The 7,139-nt window shown below is 48.6% G+C and overlaps 1 pseudogene; it reads left to right on the top strand.

Annotated features, from left to right (window-relative positions):
- The first annotated feature begins 4,393 nt into the window (after positions 1-4,393).
- On the top strand, positions 4,394-6,804 carry LOC139702850 (52 kDa repressor of the inhibitor of the protein kinase-like; annotated as a pseudogene).
- The last annotated feature ends 335 nt before the right edge of the window (positions 6,805-7,139 follow it).

Raw genomic sequence — 7,139 nt, 5'->3', positions numbered from 1 at the left:
AGGCACTCATCACGTTTTGTGCTGAGAACATTCTAAACCCTGTCTTCTACTTATCTTGTAATAGACCGACTGGTGGCTGTGGTGGCCCTTCTGTACAATAGAACACTAACCCTTATACCTTGTATCTAACTGCAACTTTGCACCTGTTCACTAACCTCTCCCTGGCCCCAGAGGAGACCTCTTTTGAGCTTGGCCTTTTCTCCCAGCCCCTAGGCCAGAGTCTTCAACTTCTGATCCCATGAAAAGTAGTAACAGTGTCCTTTGGACAGTCTATGGGACATGTCGCCATGGAGACGGAGGGATGGACTCAGGAGAGAGCGGAGAGAGAGCCGATGGGAGCAGAGGCCCTGGGGGGGGGCATGTTCAGGGCTGAGGGAGGGCGGAAGGCTCAGGGGTGAGTGGGAGGGGCTCAGGGACCTAGGGGAGGGAGTGACGGGCAAGAGAGGAGGTGAAGGGCCTGGGAAGGAAGGAAGGAGGGAGAAAAAGGAGGAGGACAGCAGCAGGAGACTAGAGTGGCCACGGATGTGTCCATAGAACACAGCAAATAAAACAGGCAGTCAGAGAAAGGTCCCAGATCTCCTCTTATGGATTTGATATTATTTTAAAGTGCATTATTTACAAGGGCCAGATGGACTCTCCCCTGGGGGGCCCCCCTTCTGGGTCATCTGCATTTTGTGCTCCTCATAGGTAACCCATTTCCAAGGACAAATAAACTAAAAAATAAACTCCAGGGAACCTGTTCTTTCAAGGCCTCGGTGAAACCAGTGGGGTATAAATCTTAAAAATCAAGGTAAGGATCCGATCCCTGGAGCAGATAGTCCTTTGATTAGGTAGTTGCCATAGTGATAAGAAGAGACTAGAGAAGCGGAGGAGTGTTACTAGTTTTTAAATTTCTAAGTGGCCCTGCGGTCTCCGGAGAGTGGCTGTGGGCTCTGGCGCTGCCCTGACACGGCTCCAGGACATTTGGTCTGGAGTTTACAATGTGTCCTCCCTAGGATGCTTCTTGGTCCTGGCAGATGGTCTGTTTGCTCAAGTGCCCAACCCATGACCAGGTGTCCCTCTCACAGGAAGCTTGACACTGGCAAGCACTCTGGTGGCTCTCCTCTGACCTGTGTCCAGCTCATGCCTCTCACGATGGCCCCTGTCTGGGAGCCTGACTGGGAGGAGAGGGAGACTCTGGTGTGACCCAGAGGAAGCAGCTTGTTCCTCAGGAGCCAAGAGGGCACCTGGTCTGGCAGGGCCAGCAGGAAGTGGAGCCACCCATAGATGCTGCTCTAGGCAGTGAGGGAGGACAAGAAAGAGAAAGCGAGGGTCCCTGGGCTGAAGCCCTGACCAGCAGGTGTGATCTGAGCAGGTTCCCAGTGGTTTAGGCGAGAGTCCTGTGGGGCTCTCACCCTGAGATTGGGAGATGACAGTGGGAGAGGTGTGGGGTATACAGGTCAGTGGTTGAATCTAGCTTAGGGAGGTAGTCACCTCCTAAGTTATGCAAAGCAGATGTTTGAATCGATCATATTGAGGAACTGGGAGGAGGTGCAGAGCTGGAAACTGCAAGATGACTAACCTCTGCCTCACCTCTGCGCTGGTATGAGAAGCACAGAAATCAATCAATCAATTTCTCCCATGATGGCTCACAACACGCTTCTGGCCCCAGATGTGTGGGGGATGGATGCATACCAGTGTCAATTCAGTTCTGACTCTCTCCAGCCAGAGATGCTGTCATCTCCAGGCAGCGGGTCCAGGCCTGCGAGGATGGCCCCCACTTCTAATGCAGCTGCAAGTTCACTTTTCTGTGCTCCCGACTGGCTCTGAATCAGGAGTCCCATGGCCCCTTCCTGGGGCTGGGTCATTTGCTGGAGGGGCTCACCGAACCCAGGGAAGCACTCACACTCACCAGTTCACCATAAAGGCTTTGATGATGTGTACAGATAAAGAGGTGCACATAGTGGGGCCGCAAGGGAAAGCACAGGGAGCTTCCATACCCCTCTGGATACACTACCCTCTGGCCGGTGGGTGGCATTTGGGGATTTCTGAGGGGCAAGAGCTCTGTGAGCGCCAGTGGGACAAGGGGGGCAGTTGATGTGGAAGGGGATGATGCTGGGGTCTCAGGAAGGCTTTGGTCTAATTTTGAGCAGCGTGGACTTCTGGACATCATGGATTCAGAAAGCCCAGAAAACAGATGGGAAGAGACATAAACCCAAGGACAGAAAACACAAGATAAAAAAAAATAACTAAGTTGAAAGTTGAAGGACAGTTCACTTACAATAGCAATAAAAGGAGTAAAATACTTTGGAATAAACTTAACCAAAGAGGCAAAAGGTGTGTACATTGAAAACTAAAGTCAGACAGTGGTGAGCCAAAGTGGAGAGACACACATAATTGGAAAGACACCCCATATTTAATGGACTGGTAGAATTCATGCTGTTAAATAGTTCCTATTACCCAAAGTGATCTACAGAATCAATGTGATCCCATCAAAACCCCAGTGACATTCTTTATAGAAACGGGGAAAGAATGCTAAAATTCATACGGAAGCACAAAAGACCCTGAAAAGCCAACGCAGTCTTGAGCGAACCCAACAAAGATGGCGGCCCCCCAGTTCCTGGTGTAAAACTATGTTCTAAGCATACAGTAGCCAGAGCAGTGTGGAGTGGGCATAAGATAGACATGTAGAATGATGGAACAGAACAGAGAACCTTGAAATAAGCATATGTTCAGTCAACTGTTAATTAATTAATTAATTAATTAATTCTAATTAGTTATACAGGATAGCAGAGTGCATTTCAATTCATAGTACACAAATGGAGCACAATTTTTCATTTGTCTGGTTGTACACAAAGTAGAATCACACCATTAGGGTCTTCATACATGTACCTCGGGTAATGATATCCATCTCATTCCGCCATCTTTCCTATACTCATGTCCCCTCCCTTATCCTCCCTCCCTCTTGCCCTATCCAAAGTTCCTCCAGTCCTCCCATGTCCCCCACCTACCCCCACCATGAACCAGCATCCACTTATCAGAGGAAACATTTGGCCTTTGGTTTTTGGGGTTTGGCTTACTTCACTTACTATGAGCTTAGTATGATATACTCCAACTTCATCCATTTACCTGCAAATGCCATGACTTCATTTTCTTTTAATGCTGAGTAATATTCTCTATTGTGTATATACACCACAGTTTCTTTATCCATTCCTCTATTGAAGGGCCTCTAGGTTGGTTCCACCATTTAGCTCTTGTGAATTGTGCTGCTATGAACATTGATGTGGCTGTGTTAGTATAGTATGCTGATTTTAAGTTCTTTGGGCATGAACCGAGGAGTGGGATTGCTGGGTCAGATGGTGGTTTCGTTCCAAAGTTTTCTAGGGAATCTCCTAGATAGGCATTTCTTAAAGAAGACATACAGGTGACACAGAATGATGCTCAGATTCACTGATCACTAGGGGGAGATGAAAATCAAAACTATGATGAGATATTGCCTCTATCTGTTAAGAGGGATGTTTCCCTTTTCCTTCCTTTTTCCCACCCTCCCTCCCTCCCTTCCTTATATTTTGGTCTATCTTCTGCAAATGAAAGAAAACATTCCACCCTTGACTTCCTGGGTCTGGCTTATCTCACTTAGCATGATGTTCTCCAGTTCCATCCATTGACCAGCAATTTCCACGATTTCATTCTTTTTCATGGCTGTTTAAAACTCCATTGAGTGTATATATATACCACATTTTCTTTAAGGTAGGGACTGAGGGGAGGGAGGACGGATGGGCTAAGGAAAGACAGCGGAACGAGTCGGACCTAACCTTCCTGTGTGCATATATGAATATACTGAATCTCACCCTCGTGTACATCCACAAGGCACTTCCTTTAAAACTTATAAATAAATAGGAGGAAGGTCAGTAGAGGGAAGGGAACAGGAGGAGGCCGGGGGGGAATGGGGAAGCACTGGGGGCTGAATTACGGCAAAGTATATTCTGTGCTTGTATAATTATGTCAAAATAAACCCTAAAAGGAACTAATAAAAATAGAAAATCAAAGGACACCACATGTTGGCAAGGGTGTTGGAGAAAAAGAAGCCCTTGGGCACTGGCTGTGTATACAGCCATTACAGAAAACAGTATGTAGTTTGCACACACACACAAAACTAAAAACAGAACGACCGTATGACACAGCCTCTCACTTCTAGATATTTATCCAAAGGAAATGAAATCAGGACCTCAGAGAGATGCCATCGTCCCCAGGTTCACTTGCAGTGGTCAAGACATGGACCGGACTTCAGCCTCAGCCTGGCTTTGCTCCCCACCCGGCCTGGGGTTACAATGTCCAACTTCTGGCTGCCCCAGCTGCAAGCGGAGGACACAGTTGGACCTAGTCTCCTTGGGGCTCCCAGGGATCCCGGTGGATGCGGGAAGAGGGTGGAGAACTGTGGGATGCTGACTTGGAAGATGAAACCCTCGCTCAGGGAAGGCAGGGTTCTGTGTGTGCCGAGCACTTGGAGACCCCTCCATCTGTAGATCTGTCCTCACAGACGGTTCTCCAGGTAATGCAACACCAATGACATCTGATCCCAGTCATTGGAACAAGCCACAGAGTGGACACCAAGAAAAACAATCGAGGGGCTGGGGCTGGGGCTCAGTGGTGGAGCACACGCCTTGCACGCATGAGGCACTGGGTTCGATCCTGAGCACCACATAAAAATAAATAAAGATATTAAAAAAAAATCGAGTGAAGAGGAGACCAGACACCAGAACAGAAAGAAAGTCACCAAACTTCTGAACAGGAGCAAAAACAAAGAAGCCACCAACAGTGATGCTCAAACAAGAGGGTGACAGCAGGAAGGACACACTTCACCTTGAGCCCCTGAAGAGACGGAAAGCAAAGGACCCTTGCAGTCTTATTTGAGATTTTTATTCTTATGGGGAAACAAAATGTACCTCTGGGTGGGCACGAGGCCAGGGACGTCCCAGTCTCTTTTGTTCCTGCTGGCAAAGAGGTCCTGAGAGACGGCTTCAAGACCACAGCAGTGGCCATCTGCTCTGTTGGAGAGCACGGCAGAGATGCAGGCTAGATACCTGGGAGGGCCGCAAGGGGGGGGGGCGGGAAATCCCTTGGGGGAGTCTCTGTCTTGATCGCAGAGGGCAGAGGACGTGGTGGACACAGCAGGGTAAGAGCACCTTCCCGAGCTGGCCAGGTTTCTCCACGAATCTCATAACCAAGGGAGGAATCTGTGGGCCTCCTGCCCTGTGAAGCTGACTGATGCAGAAATTCTGGCTGTGAAATTTTACGCCACCATGACTAAAAACCAGGGTCCAAATATGGAGTATCGTGGTGGCCCAGCTTACACCGTGGACCCTCTTCCAAAGTGAAAGTCGTTGCTGCTTAACTTTCAGAGAAATAGCCTCCGGCTGGCAACACACTCTGCTCTTCCTGGGCCTCAACACATGGTGGGCAAAGCCAGTGCCTGTGTGTGTGTGCGCGGGTGTGTGTGCGGGTGTCTGCACGGGAGCAAGGGAGGAAGCGTGTCTTTCCCCATTGATCACAAGTGCTTTAGGAAGTGGACAGTGGGACTTCAGGACGATGCAGAAAGGGGTAAAGAACTGAGGAAAATCAGCCATTCTCAGTGGCCAGGCAGGCATGATGCTTTTGAGATTTTAGTGGACCTCATAAAGCACTTATTTTATGGTCAGATGCTGTAAACAGTGACACAAATATCAGATGGAATGACTGCATCTGTACAGGGCAGGGGCAGATCTTCATTTCATGGGTACTATTGTTGTTCTTAAAATGTCTTCTCTTTCGCAAAGGTCTTTGGGAAAGTTCTCCAGGGACACATTTCTGGTGTCTTCTTTGCCGTCCGTAGCTTTCCTGTGGCGCTGCACTCACTCTGTGAAGTGATGGAAAACTTTGAAGTTTACCATGAGTCTTGGTTTGAGGAGGCTGCAAATTTGGCAACCAAACTTGATACTCACATGCAAGTCCTCAGGAAATTCTGCAGGGTTCAGCAAGGTGACTGGGAATCTCAGCTCAGCTCGGACCACTGGTAAAGAAACTCTGAGCCTTCCACCAGTGCAGCCCATTATCCAGGAATTTAAAGACACTCTCTCCGAACAGTGCCTCAGAGGTCTCAGAGCTCAGTACTGGCACAGCTCCAATTCCTGGGCTCAGAGGAGCGCCATGCTGATATGCCCAGACTTTTCAATGTTCCACATTTGGAAGAGAAGCCTTAGGTATGCGTTGGCCACGTGGTCCCGGAGTGCTGTGCCCACAGGTTGGTGATCGGCCTGTTCCCGGCCCCCATTTGAGCTCTCAGGTTTTGAGGACCTGTTCTTCCAGGACACAGCACAGGAAGCACCATGCTTCACTTCTGTGTGACTTCTGCTAGCGGCACTCTGGAATTGGTTTTAAGTAAGTCCTTTTGGACACAACATGTATGTCACCATGGGTCCAGTTGTTGGTGATGGAGGTTTGAAGAAAAATACACTGAGGAGCTGCAGGGAAAAGGCTGGGTCATCGGGGAAGTTGGGATGAAGTTTCAAGTGTGTTGAAAATCTGTTATGGAACAGTTAAGGGGACAACCAGAGAGACACGTTTGTGAATTCTTCAAACAGATTTCCATGTAGACTTTGTCTTCATCAAATGAATAAGTGATGATTACAGCCTTTAGCAGGTGACTGTTGAACATTCCGCTCCACAGGACAATCAGAGGCCATCCACGGGCAACTGACATGTCTGCTTTCTTCTGTCTTTTTCCACGACTATACTGACTCCTTCATCTTTGTAAGCAAAAATGACCAAAATGGGAGCGGATTTTGACCGATCAGCAATGACTTTCATTAAGCAGCCTAGTCCATCAGTCAGGCCTCAGAGGAATAGAAAATGGGGGGGGGGAGCAGGGCGCAACAGAGGTTGAAGTTATGTAGGTCCTCAGCAGAACCAGGTCTTGGGAGGAGAGACTACCTTTGGTGGGCTTTAGGTGGGCAGGTGAATTTTGGTTGAATCATAGCAGGAGAAATTTGGGCTGTGGCAGGGAGAGAGGCCTTGAGCAACAGGAGGAACAATTACAGATAAGGGAAATTGTAGGGGCTCAGGGCCCATTGTCCTTCCCGGGGAAAGAAAATCATTTACAAACATGATTTTCTGTATCCTTC

Source organism: Marmota flaviventris, chromosome 1 (assembly GCF_047511675.1).
Source record: "Marmota flaviventris isolate mMarFla1 chromosome 1, mMarFla1.hap1, whole genome shotgun sequence".
NCBI lineage: Eukaryota > Metazoa > Chordata > Mammalia > Rodentia > Sciuridae > Marmota > Marmota flaviventris.
The sequence above is the reverse complement of the archived record's forward strand: the minus strand, read 5'-3'. Positions and strand labels throughout refer to the sequence as shown.